This window comes from Chamaea fasciata, unplaced genomic scaffold (assembly GCF_029207755.1).
Source record: "Chamaea fasciata isolate MVZ Bird 193981 ecotype frontalis unplaced genomic scaffold, bChaFas1.0.hap1 SCAF_5, whole genome shotgun sequence".
In the NCBI taxonomy this organism is placed as follows: Eukaryota; Metazoa; Chordata; class Aves; order Passeriformes; family Sylviidae; genus Chamaea; species Chamaea fasciata.
In genome coordinates this window covers 15480599-15494816 of record NW_027094090.1, presented here as the reverse complement: position 1 = coordinate 15494816, position 14218 = coordinate 15480599, and the positions used below count along the sequence as shown (strand labels likewise).

The following is a 14218-nucleotide window of genomic DNA, read 5'->3' as shown; positions in this document are numbered from 1 at the left end:
GTAAACAGAGAGACTAGAATTATTTATACACAAAGATACTATTAGGACCAAAATTAATGAGAACTACACTGTGGGTAGGAAAGGTGAGACTGAAGGAGTACTTCCTGCCATGGGGACCTGATTTAACTGCTCCTCTTCCACGGTGACTCTCTTAATGTGTGCACTGGAAATTTCATCCTTCAAAACAAGGGAAACTAAGCTAGACACTGAGAAATCCTGAAAAATTAGACCGAAAACTGCCCATTGGTTACTTCCTAAGAAAATTGCATTCCCCATAGGACCCCCAGCAGTCACAGGACACTTCTGAGATTGAAGGGTTTATTTCAATTCCAGTGCAGTATTTGGGGCTACTAGAAAGCAAGATGAAATAGAGCGTTAAGTACATTTTTCCTAGTTACTCAGTAATAATGATGAACTAGTTCAAGGTCTAGAGAATCCCGAAGTAAAGGCAGCACATGGAAAGTCTAACCATTGCTTTTCAAGGCAGTTCATATCAGGCTTCTTCATTGGGCACTGTTCCTCTCTGAGCGGGGATTGGTGCCGGCAGGGGACAGGAGTCTCACCTTGGCACAATCTGCCAGCTTGATATGGCATGCAGAGCCTTTCATTTCTGAGTGCACCATGCACACACCATTGTTTACACTTTTAAGATGTCATCAAATACTGGGAAGCACTTCTGTAGCTGGGTAATTGAATTCAGAGTGACCCATTCCTGAATAGAAAATTAATAACTTGGCAACTTCAGACTTTACTTTTATTAACTCTTTCCCTAACACTCAAGAAACAATCCTCTTAAATTTTTTGAAATAAAGAAACCTCTTAGGACTTACAAGAATTACATTACCTGTGCATCTTCCCAGTTCACAGGCATATCACGCTCGCATCTATATTTCTATCTATAGAAGTTTCTACCTATCTATATTTCATATCCAGCATGTTTGTCCTAGAAATGTCCTAAAACACCTGCCTTTAAGACAAACAATATTACTCACAGTGAGCATTGTTTGCAGAAAGCACAGACACCATCCAACCTGGACAATTTCAACATAGGTTGACCTTATAGAAGTTCACACACACAAAAAGATTGTGAATTGTGTTGCATTATGGTTGAAGGGAGTTAATATGCCTGGGTTGGTACTAACAGAATAACTCTGTTGCCATTGCTGTCATTAATGCGGTAGTAGAGAAGTTGCTCTCCATCACACCACCCCTTCAACACCTCAGAGTCATGTGTGAAAAAAAAAAAAAAAAAAAAAAACCAACAAAAAACCACCAAAACAAAACCCTCACAGCTCTTATCTCAGAAGAAATTTCACAGAAACTTCAGAAGTTTTCTACAGGAAAAGCTGTTTAGAGCTCTTATGTCAGCATTCAGATAGGTCATACAGTCTTGCAAAGCATGATTTTTTTGTCTACTCTGTACAGCTAGAGCTGGGTAGTAAAGGTACATAGCCAATAAGTAGAAATATGTATAAGAGTAGTAAAAAAACAAATTGCTTGATTCACTCTCTTGGAATTTATTCCCAACATTTACAGCAAACTGAATAATCAAGTGAGTGAAGCCATACTTCAGACTTAGTATAAATTCAGCACTAATCTGATTACAGAAATAATTCTTTTTCAGGGGGAGGTAATATGTTGACTGAGATATAAAGCCTGCATACATTGGGAAACAGAAACCTAGTACAAGAAAGCGTGTATCTTTGCTGCAGATTAATTACAGGGAAGCACAAAACAAAAAAAAAAACATAACCCAACAAAAAAAAACCTTCTAAAAAAACCCCAAATCAAACATGCAAACTGAGCATGAAATAGAAGTAATCCTGTATGCTGAGAAGTATCACAGCAGGAGCTCCAGAGAAAGAGGTTGACATGGTTGTCCTCACCAAGTGATCACGCAGCCAGGGATGCCTTTCAGCATCCTGTGCTTGTCACCCTGCTGTAGCAAGATTTCCCCTTATGGCTTCAGCAATGATAATGGAGAACTGTTCAACAGGTTTTGTTTATATGATTTCATCTCCTTCAGAGTTGCAATTTTTATGGATTTTTTTTTTTTTAACTGCTGTTTTGAGAAATCTCAGACATCATGCAAAATGCCTTCAGGAACATAGGTTTGGGGTGGAAACTCCACAGGGCAGCAGTCAGGTAAGGGGAGAAGTGTCACTTCGCTTACCTGGGCAACTTACATCCTGGTGTAAATGGTGCCCTTTGGCTTCTGGCACAAAGTCAGACCCTGCTGGTGGCCCTCAGCTGAGGGCATGAGGCCAGACCCTGCTTTTCTGCAGATCCCACTCTGCCTTGTGGACAAACAGGTCGACACACTCTGGAGGATGCCATGCCTTGAACTGCACACACATCCCTCCCAAATCTTCTGACTTGAGATTTTTGTTCATTGCCTTACACTTGGTCTCTGAACAGTTTTGGGCAGCAACAGCACCCTCACAGTTTGAACCTGCCATTGGCACAGACTGGGCAGTGATAGAAAGAAACAGGAAAAGCTTTGAAAATGCCAGTATGGGTTCACCATACCTTCTGGTCTGGTGGGCAAAAGAAGGAGCCAGCTTCCAAGGACTCTTTATTCAACGCTTTCTTCAATTTTTTACTTACTGCATTTCCTATCAGTTTCAGCATATATATATATAAATACTCTGCTTACCTTTAATCACAGTTATTTTCAGCCCCTGTGGTGTTGTGGATTAAAAAGCCCTGTTTGCAGGCTAGAAATTGCTGTGGGGGTGTATAACAAAAGTCCAGTCCAGGATAGTTCAGCAATGCCTGATATGGCTCATACTCCTGACTCAAGCATTGTACAAAGCACAGCATCCGCTATGATATATGCTGGGAAACAGTCCTCAGACACCTACCAAGACTGCACCACAGACAAAAGACTGGGAAATGTGCAAATCAAATCAGAAAGAGGATAGCTCAGATCACAGATCTGCCAGCTGACAGGAAGGCAGCCGAGCTGATGGCAACATACAAGTTAAAACCTCAACCCAGTTAGATGTTAATAGACATGGAGCAATCTCCAGAGAAACTGAAATGGTTGGATGGATGTCAGCATCACTTTGAGAGCCCCAGTTTCACTACTGATTTTTTTTTTTCTTTTAGCCCAGAAAAGGATAAGAAAGTAATACAGTGAAGTAGAGGAGACTGCATTTATTAAAACATTTCTGTATCTGCTCTGCATTTTTCAGACCTTAAGGAAATCTCTGTCAGGGAAATCCGAGACTTTTGGAAAGTATATCTCATATAATGGTGGAAAAGAGCCTGCAATTTTCACAGTAAGCATCTGATAATCTTGTACTAAATATGATTTAACTTAAATTATGTCATTAAATGCTCTTCTTATTATTGCCCATTGTAGAACAGCAACAGGTATCTGGGGCACTGCTGTATGTTTCCCCATGAAAAACTCAGAGATATGGAAAATCTGTGTATATTTTTAGTGTAATATATTTTAATGATACATTTACCGTGGTCCTTGAATACAAGATCACAGCACATGAACAGGCTTGTTTGCCTGCTTGCTTGCTTCTTTCCTTCCATCTCGTCCTGTTCCTGCCTGGCAGGGATCATGCCAGCCTGAGGAATTTACTCTGGTTGCAGACTTTCTTGAGAAACATGATTCACAGCTGTTGGGAATCTATATTACCAAAAATAAGCACCTCCAGGATGACTTTCCAAAGGATTTTGTAGACCTTTGCATGGCTGTCAAGGAAGTGATGCCTTGGGGTCGCCAAAAACTGGTGCTTTGCGAAGGCTGACCTGAAACAGAGGCTGGACAGAGCTAGAGAATAAAGTGGATATTTATTAAAAGACCTTTAGGGTACACCTTGGGCAGGACAAGAGCCTGGCCAGGGCTACACCCAAGGTGGACCCAAAATGGATGACCGGTCACAAGGTCTTACACTTTCATTAGTTTTGATCCATTTGCATATTGGGGCCCAATTGTCCAACCACAGCCTCAGGTCATGAGGTCTCGTCCTTCTTGTTTCTCTCTTCAGTCCACTGTTGTTTATGCTTTTGGGTCTGAAAGTTGTCCATGTTCTTCAGCAGGAAAAGGATTTGTTTTGTCTGCCTACTCTGTGAAGAGAGCTTACTAGTACTTAATATGAGTCTCAGAACTACACCCCTAGGCAGCACAGAATCTGAAAAACATGAAAGCTAAAACTTAAGGCATCAAAAGCAAACTGTAGTTTATCCTAAATTTAAATGCTCTCTAAAACTTTGAGAAGCCTTGACATTAAATACACACCCCTTGGGTTTCAATGGCACCTAATAGACAGGATAGGAGTCATCCATTAAACACGCTTGCAAAATGCTTTCCTATATATAACTGAATAACCTAAAGGCTATTTAGACTGTGCTTAATTAATTTCCAGCTTTGTTGATCTCCCCAGTACGAAGGCAATGTCTGTTCATGACTAGGAACCTTAATAGGGGCTTATTTTAAAGTCTCAGTGTTTTCTTATGTCTTTTGTATCACTCAGAATCTCTCTGTTATAAGTGGAATTAAACTACACCTGAACTGTGGAAGAAAATACACTGCAATAAAAATAATTAACATTTCACTGTAAAAAAGTTTAAAAGCTGTTTGGAGCCAGGTAGCATCTGCCCAAGGCCCCAGTTTATTGCCTTGTACTTATTCACCCAAAGCACATAGAAGAAGAGCAAACTGGGAAGCTCTTGTCAGCTGCAGCAGGGATGAGCCCCCTCTGGAAGGGCGGGTGGGCCACCACCCCTCTCTTCACAAGTTTCGATGCACAGCAGGACGTGGTGAGTTTGCAGAGCACCTGCAGGAAGGATGCAGATGAAATTTGTGGTTTATATCTGCTGGTTTTAGTCCTACTTGGGGCTGGCTCCCCAGAAAAATCCCTGCCCCAGGTGCAGCTCTTCATCCCACTGGAGTGCTCAGCAAGGTGATGCCAGCACATATAGCCCTGGCATTTTGCAGGACTCTCTGATGTGGTTTGCAGGGTGAGCAGGAGAGGACACAGGGCTGTGAAATCCAGGCTGGCATCTGTCTGAGCTCCCAAGGAAAAGATGAAGATGTCTCCTCCACTATTCTCAAAAGTAGTCACGAATTCGGAGTCAAAACCACACCTTGCCTCTGAGAGACGTGGCTTTTTGGGCCTCAAAAATCACATGCTGTCAGGGGCCAAAGAGGGAAAGTGAGCTGAGCCCTACTGCCTGTTGGAAAGGAAGCTTCAGTGTCTTTAAGGGACCTGTCCCTCAAACTGAAAGCTTGCCACACCTGTCCTACACAAGGACAAGTTTCAAGTCCTTGTCAGAGTCTGGTGGGCAGCTCTTCCCCTAGGTAAATGTCTCCTCTCACCCATCAAACCACCTCCCAAGCTCTGATGTATGCAAGAGATGCAACTGTTCTCTTGATAGGATTATTTATATTTATATTTATATTTCATTATAAACAAAAAGTCAGAAAAGTGGAAAAAAAAACAATGCTACAAAAATCCCATACCTGTAAGGAAGCAAAGCAATACATCACATTATGTTTCTTATACAGCTCTGCAACAGTATCCCAGAAGAAAGATAAAAAGCAGTTCATATAATTCACATGTAAATAGCCCACATATTCCAGAAAGTGAAAAAACAGAGAGGATAATATTGCCAGAGCACAGACATGAAAAGTCAAGACAGATCAAGGTGCTGGCAATCATCAAACACAAAAGGAACACCGTAGAAAGTTGTATTTAAAAAAAGAATAAAACAACAATAAAGAATTTTAATGAAAATCTGGTAGGCATTTCATTTCCCTGAATTAAAAGTGCTTTTTAAATGTGTTCATCCTCAGATGAAAAGAAGAGAGAGAGTGCAAAGGAGTGGTGTCCTTGCAAAACCCCAGCAGAGCTCAGACTGCAGTGTTGACTCCTGGGATGGCCTCTGACGTTAACCAGGACAGGGGGCTGAATTCTGCCTCCTTTCTCATCTTTGCCTGCACCTTTTGCTCACATTCTTTTTTATGTGTAGATCCCAGGAAGCGTCAGTGGAGAGAACTAGAAGGATGCAAACTCGCTGCTAAGTCATCAGAACAACCTCTGCTCGCCTCATCTTCAGCAACCTGATTTTGCAGGGCTGTGTCCAAGCCGTCGTCATTGCTATTCATCTCACAGCTGCGCTTCAGAACTTTCACCTGCAAATGGGATTACAAATGCAATCATTAGTACAGATTCCCCAAGAAGCTTTCACAGTATTACAATTAGATTTCCCATTCTAGCAGCATCTAAATCAATATGATATGATTAGTTACTCTCGTGGATTACATGCTGCTGTACAAAACCTTCACACACAGAAATCTGAGTAATTTAATCAGGCAGTAATGGATTCTGGGAATGCTCCCACTGTCTGGAAACTTAAAATCATTCTGTCTCTGTAATAATTTACCATTATGCACCTGAAGCTAAATTGCCTGACATACCTGACAGTGGACAGCAGTGATTAAAACAGGTCACATCTCATCAGCCAAAGTGGCAACCCCTCTGAATTCACTTTGAAAACTGAATTTGAGGGGGAAAAAAAAAAACCACCTATAGTTGTTTTTCCTGGGCTATTACTTAGGTTTTAAGCTGTCTCTTTAAATACATCTATGTGTGTATTAGTGTGTGAGAGAAAGACAGTGTAAGTGATATACATTTCTCATCATTTTAGTCAAGGCAAGAGAACTATGTGAACTAATGCTCCTGGGGAAATGCAGCAGACCAAGGCAGAAATGAGCACATCACTTTAGTTCTCTGAAGATGCTCAGCACTGCTGAGCAAGATATTGGGAAGGAGGAACCTTTCTGGAAGGGTCTTGAAAGGAAAGAGTCCTTGAGTCCTTAGCTGCCATTGTCAACAGCTCACAGGAGAGACCAATGCTGTACAAAGGAACATGAGCTGCTGATAGCTGCTGTTCAGGAAAGGATTTGTACCTCATGTTTCCCCAGCTTGGATAAACAGCTGAGCCCAGCAGCTCAGAGCTGCAGCAGCTCCGCTCTGCAGCCATCCTGAGACTGCAAACAGTCCTGAAAAACAAACCACCTTGCTCAGTGCTGCAAAGGTGCCTGACAGTGGCAAGGGGAAAACACACAAACTCATGCATGGGGACACAGCTACAGCTTCATTTGAAAAATTTGGCCTGTATGTTTCTAGGCAGAAAATACTCAAAAATGTGCTGCTGTTCATCTCTTACCCTACCAATATGCAACAGCTTATGACTAAGAAATACAAATCGTTATGTTTCTGTTGGGGACATTCTTTTTTCTTACAGCACAGTTGCATTGAAATAGTCCTGACCCATAGTGCCTGGGGATTCTTGCTTTTGAGGAGGATTTTTCCTATGGTAAATTGATATTTCAAAAGGCCAGTTGGCAAGGAAAGAAAGAAAAATAGCTATCCATGGAAACTTTCCTAAGCAATAATTGCCAGTGAACTCTGCCCTCATTATAAAACTCTACATAGCCTGACATAAAAAAGCCCCATGATGCACATACACTTTTCACCTCTGCCTTCCCCCTAACAGTCTGGATACGCTGACCAGAGTAACATAGTTACAGTGTTACTCTACATCTTTTTAAGGGTAAGGTGTGGTCTGTGTGCTGAGCCCGAAGTGGTGTGTGCCAGGGCTGCTCCATGCCCAGAGACAGCACAGCACCGGCAGTACTGCATGGGTTTGTGGCAGTGCCACACGGGTTTGTGGCACCACCAAAACCCTGCAGGCGCTGCTGGGCATGTCAGTCCTCCTGGCAAGAAGCTGTTAGACAAACCTCTTCTTAATTCTTTATTGGAGGAAATCTGTGGAGGCCATTAACCAAAGGAATTGGTGCCAGTGGCATTTGGGCACGGGGAGGAGGGTGCTGCCAAGCCCCTGGTCACGGCCACTTGCCCACCCATGCTCTGCAGCCCACAGTCCATCACAGAAAGGAAGGGCTGACATTTACTGCAGGCTGGAGATTGGACCACTGCATTACCATTAATAAACAATAAAGCTATTAAGGCATATTAAAGCTTGGCAATGAACTTGTCAAAATGGATGATCTATAAATCAATATAAACAGCAGTGACAGGCAGTAATTGAATTCCAGTGGTTCCTCATAACATGCTAAATATGAAGGGACATGACATGCTGAAAATAAAGTAAGAAAGCTGAAAAATTGATAGCATTAACGTTCTCCTGGTGAAACGTGGCATCACTTCAGCCCTTAATGGGGTTCAAACTGTGAATACGTATTGACTTCTTCTTTTAAAACAAGAAAATGGCCACATAAATCTGAAACTTCCCAATTTAGAAATGGCTGCTCAAAAAGTTCACAGCCGCGCTGGATGTCACTGCCACAGAGCAGCAGACAGAGCCCTCCTCCGATGGGTTCATTAGCAGAACTTCTTGCTTTTCTTGGGTAGGAAGAAGGATGGGTTTTGTACAATCCAGAAAGCCTCTGAAGTTGATTCATCCATTTTCATCTTCCATAAAGGACCAGCAAAAGCCCATTGGGCAGGAGAAGTTAATGCTAGCATGCTGCCAGGCTCAGGTGGCTACATATCTTTCAAATTCAAATATAACAAGCCAGGCCTCAAATATCAGCGGAGATCGAGACAATCAGAACGGAAAGAAATTGGTGAAGTCGCAGCAAGCCTTTTAATGTAGATTCAAGTGACAGCAAATAAATCATGACAGCTTCTGTGGATGGAACCAGGGCCTCATTCTTTATTTTCTCTTGATGTGCTCCACTAAGTGAAGCCTTTCTTAGACAATTTTTTCAATTGAGCCCTATGCCACTAAAGTTCAGAAAATGCTGAAAGGGAGGGTTCGGACATCTTACTGAGAATTATTTTCTCTGTGCCACCACACTCACGGGCAGAGAGCACCTGTATTCAAAAATCATGGGAGATATTTGCATTTCAAAGGTGTCTCTGGGCACAGAGAGGGAAAGTTAGGAAAGAATTACATAAATGAGTGCCCGTGTATGAGTGGTGGCCTGCTAATAAAGTCCTGAGTGGTTGAGAGCAGCAGAGGTGGGACAGGGACTGGTCCCCAGTGCAGAATCTGTGCAATAGCCGAAGAGCAGTGGGTGTGCCTGGCTTGGCTGCCAGCACTGGGCTAAAACTGCTGCATGGATAAAGTCCACATTTAACAAGAGGTAGAACTTCATCAGGGCCACTCTTCACCACTGTGTCTTGGAAACAGCCCACGTTTGGAAGAGAGACAGGTGTGGGGGATGTCATTTTCTAAGAGTTACTCTGTTTTGGCACAAAATTTAAAATTAAAATTGAAAAAAACTTGTAAGAAACAGATCAAGGAGGCAGCATTTTTTTCCTTTTAAATATAATTTACTCTTTGGGGTCAGCTAAGATTCATCTGACCTATCTGATGTGCATTCTGTCTTCAGATTTGCTGAGCATGTAGTGATGTAACATGAAAGGTTAGGGAAACCCATGGTAAAAAGTCTAAAACCTTTTGAGACAATCTGTAGAAATATAAGACATGCATCATCCATACCTTGTGTGGAGACTGGTGAAGCAGGTCTCAAACAAAACAATTTCTCCTGTGGGAATATTGAGGGTGCCAGTATCCAGCATCCCTGCCAACTCTTGTATAGCATTTCCCCCCATCCCATCCTAAATTCCTCCATCAGGAGCTGTGCATTACCTTTCTGTGCCTTTAAACCTTCTGGAGCTGGGAAGAATGATGTACAATAATAGTACTGGTTTTAACCAACAGGACAGCCCTGACACATTGTCCTGAAATAGATGAACTTGCCTTGACTTTTCCCTGCATTTGCATCATCCTTAATTTTTCTTATGTGGAGATTTTTTACTGTCATTTAAAAAGATTTTTACTATCATTTTAAAATAAATTCTCATTTAAAAGATGAGAATTTATTCAACTGAATACAGTGCTGATTAGCTCAGTATTATAATTGTGCTTCATGAATACCTACTGCTTGTATGTTACAGCTCTCCAAATTCCCATTATACTATTAATCTAGGTTTTATGATACTTCAGAACTGAAGTATCAAAAAACTGTGATGTAAGTGGAAGAAACCACTGTGATAATTTACAAAAGAGCCCATATGAGTTACTATGAAAGCAACAAAAAACCAAAACAAGTGAGCCTGTTTGCAAAATCCAGAGAGTCTGCTGACCTGTGAGAACAAGTGGAAAACCAGATATGACATAGCAATAGCTGGCTTTTCAACACTGCCTACAGCATGTCACCATGCTGGGTTCAGGGCTATGTACTTGTTCTTCAGTGCCAATGGAAGAAATCCAGCCCTCTCTACTCAGATTTCCTTTCTCCAGCACCTGTGGGAGAAGAGAAGCAGTCTGTTATGATTGTGTTAATACCCTATTCACATTTCCATTTGTTGTTTTCTCACCCACTACACTCAGAGAAAGGTTTTATACCATAAGAGAAACCTTTACTTCCCAAATACTTACACCCCAGGGATTTTACAACATAAACATCTCAGTCACTGCTGTATTTGGAGTACAGTTCTTGTGTAGTGTAATTGTACTAGACCCATTTTGCTCAAGCAAGGCACGGCACAAACCTCCTCTGCAAAGTCAGGGAGCAGAGAATTGCTCACCCACCTCACACTGCTGTGCACAAGCTCCCTGTCCGTTTGTCCTCTGCAGCAATCCACACCTGGGGCCAGGAAAGAAGCACTGTAGAAAGAAAAATGGCTTAAAATAAAGTGTCCAGTGTCCAAATGAAGGCTTTTAAGGAAGTGTGATAAATCTGTTTGTGCTTCTTCTGTACTTGGAACAAAGCCAGGAAACGAGTTATTTTTTACGGGAATGCACCAACTCATTTTCTCATGAAATAATCATCTCTTTGCAGGATACTAGAGAGGGATTTCCCTGGGGAAGCTTGGTAGGGAGAAAGGCATTAGGAATGTTTCCAAAAGCTGTAGTTCCCTAGGAAAAGCAAGAGCTTCCCTCTTCTCAGCCCCAGCCCAAGTTCTAACCCATTTGTGACCCTTTCTCTAAACCTATCCCTAATCCTAAATTTTGGCTTGCCCTATTACTGGAGGAGAAGAAAGACTGGGTTGGTTTTTTATAAATTTATTTTCCTAACATGAGTCTGGAAGAACTTCCCAACCCATGTTTAGGGTTGAAAGAGAAATGCCAGTACAGCAGTGCAAGTGAGACTTAAATGGGGTTGCAAAAGGGAAGCAGAGGCTTCAGAGATGGTAGCAGAGAGAAGTATTTAGTGGGTAATGGCCAGAGGAAAACTGCCAATGATTCAGCTGCAGTTGTTTTAAGGTTAATACTAAGTTTGGGGTTAAGAGAAAAGCAAAGTTCAGAATTTTTTTTACAGTGGGGCTGGAAAAGAGTAGAAAAAGAGATCGAAGAATGCAGCAGCAAAATATTTCAAGTTCATCTGTCACACTAATCTTCACCAACTACTAGTGAGGTGGTGAGGAATGAGTGACACATTGCTTAGATGCACCTCTGAACCCAGTGATGCCTCCTGACAGAACGAAGCACCTCCCAAGGGTTAGATGTCCTTTCTTCAGCACTGGCCAACACAAAAAGGACCGAGATTAAGAAACAAGTTCTTTCAGTATTGTTAAAAGACTGATTATTCACAAACTTTACTCTCTGTAATTTCTGACCTGTAACCAGTACTAGATCTGGCTCCTGAGTCAAACACACCGTGTTCTTGAAAATATGATACCAAAAGAGACGTTTTACTCTAAGTGCCTAAAATGGAGCCAGACAGAAGTCAATAACGCTACCCAGACACAAACTGTGCTGAAACACAATTCTGGTTGCCCCTGGGCTTGTTATTTCTCCCTTGTTTAAGAATAGCAGTGTTTGGTGTCACTGGTCTCTGGAGGATGCCAACCACAGCCTCTTACTGCTCACCTGCCCAGGTGCAGAGGAGTGGTATGAAAGGCTGCCTTCACTGTCTCCATGGCTGCTCCTGCATATCAAAGACCTCCTGACAGAAGAAAGATATTTGATTCTTGCCAGCAGAAAGCACTTGCAATCTTTTGTTCACTGGACATGAAGACAAATAGCTATTTACTGTGAGCTGCAGACTCATGCAAGAATTAAATGCCTTTGGTGGTTATGAATGTAAATACACATACCTTCTTGAGATGAGACTCACAGATTCCAGGGATTGCTTCCTACTTTATATTTTGGGTGAGTAGTCAACTCTGAGCTTGAAAAACATACAGCTTAAAAAACATCCTTCCCTTCCTCTCCAGGACTGCTAGGCAGGAGATGGGGAAAGCAGGCTGAGTTCAACTGTAGCAAAACCCTTGGGAGGATGTGCAAAGTCATCCTTTTGATTATGTAATCCCTCTGCAAGCCCTTTCCCATTAAAATACGATTAAAAGCAGTGGCCAGGAGGAGTTCACCTTTAGAAAATTACACTTACAAGAAATCACTTCCCAAACAGATAGTTGCCTGAGTCCCTGAGATGAAGAAGAGGTTTGATGGATAAGAAGGCAATATTAAAACGTCTCTTCACGTAAGAAAACAGTATGAGAGCAATCATCCGAATTTATCAGCCTGAGAGGAGCAGAGTGTTTTCTTGGCACTGAAGGAACCCAATACACTAAATCAAAACCAGGGCATGGGCTGACAAAAGAGACAGATGTCTCTGCCATATAAATACCACATAAATGAACTTTCTGGAAAGGGGATCCTATTTAAGCACACCATAGTGACATCTGAGAAAGATATAACAACACAAAGCAGAGCATGAAGTTGGTGTTAGCACTGGAACTGCAGCCATTTTGGGAGGGTAATGACCCATCTGCCAACCATGCTTAGGGGTTATGGCTTAGTTATTTCAGATCTCCTTCTTTGCAAAGCCCAAATAACCTCCTCTCAACACTAGAATCAACACCCATGTGTTTACAAATCACCAATTTTCAATTCATTCCAGTCTAAATGTTGTCCAGACTCATCAAAATCCTGCCTCCTGAGGGCAACAGGAGCTTCCTGGTGAAAACAGGAGTGAGCTGTGGTTCAGGGTGAGCTGTGTCCCAGGAAGATACTGCTGTATCTATGACATATCCCAAAGCACAGCAGCGATATAACACTGCCACAGTCCCAGAAAATGCTCAGAAAATAAGCAATGCCCTGAGAGTGCCAGGCAGGACACCTCTCTTTTGATAATACGCCAAATACAAAAGCACAACCATAAACTCTCCTTTATGAAGATAAATTGAGTCTTAAATTAAATCAGACTTGAGCCCAAACATGACTTTTACGTGGCTGCCAAATGTAAAATAAAAAACATTACTTCAGTTTCCTAATAGAGAAACACATACTGTGTAGGTCTTCCTTGATGCAGAGGGGCGGAAAGGAATAATGCAAAGACCAAGGTTTTGCAACAGCAGCCTGGGTGAAATACTCATGGGAAGAACGGATTAGTAGCTCTTCATGTTAGAATAAGGTCTAAGAGCATCCAGGCATCGCCGGAGGAGGTCAAATACAAACCTCTCCTTGGGAACTGGTGAGCTGACATCATAGCCATCTACCTTAACCCCTGGCACTGATTAGCCTATTCCCCACACCTTGGAAGAGCAGTCTGCAAATAGCATCAGGCCTGACCTACTTCTGCCTGCTTAGCTGCAAATTTCAGTGATTGGAGCTTTTCTGCACTGGGTTTCTTCCAGCAAAATGTCAGACTTTTCTTTCCTGCTCTTCAGAGGCATTTAGTAAGCCCAAGGTCCCAGAATGTGTTCCTCTGAGCTGGAGAGGAGAGGGAGGGATGAGCTGTGGTGTGGGAGGGCATCCAGCATACTGTGTGTTCCAGACATCAAGTAAGGTGGAAAGGAGTGATGTTTTCAAGGCATGGCTTGCACATCTGGATGAAGGCAGACTGCTTTTCACAGGCAGGGAATAGCTTTGTAAAGAGACATGGGAACCTGAGCAACATGTTTAACAGCACATTTATTCAGTGAAAAGTATTATACAAATGTCATGTCTGTTGAACTCATTTTAGTGCTCTGAAGGCTGAGAGATGGATTGAATAGGTAAGGTCATGAGCTAACTCAAGAAAAAATCTTATTGCTGCAGCTCAAAAGCACTATGTTCTTTTTTGCTGATGAGCTCTGCCTTCTGGGCAAGAATATTCAGGGAAATCTAGTGGAATACAAAAAGTTTTGTCCCTCAGCTCTTCCAAGGATACATGTCACCTCTTCAGGTGACAGTCATTAGGAATTAGGCTGCAATTGATACAGTCATTTGGGGA

General features: G+C 42.2%; 1 long non-coding RNA gene across 1 annotated transcript; it reads right to left on the bottom strand.

Annotated features, from left to right (window-relative positions):
- Positions 1 to 5450: 5450 nt before the first annotated feature.
- Positions 5451 to 6338, bottom strand: LOC136290123 (uncharacterized). Its single transcript, XR_010720979.1, has 2 exons — positions 6272 to 6338; positions 5451 to 6154 (listed from the first exon to the last, which is right to left on the bottom strand). It is a non-coding gene; the product is annotated as an uncharacterized lncRNA (long non-coding RNA).
- Positions 6339 to 14218: the final 7880 nt, after the last annotated feature.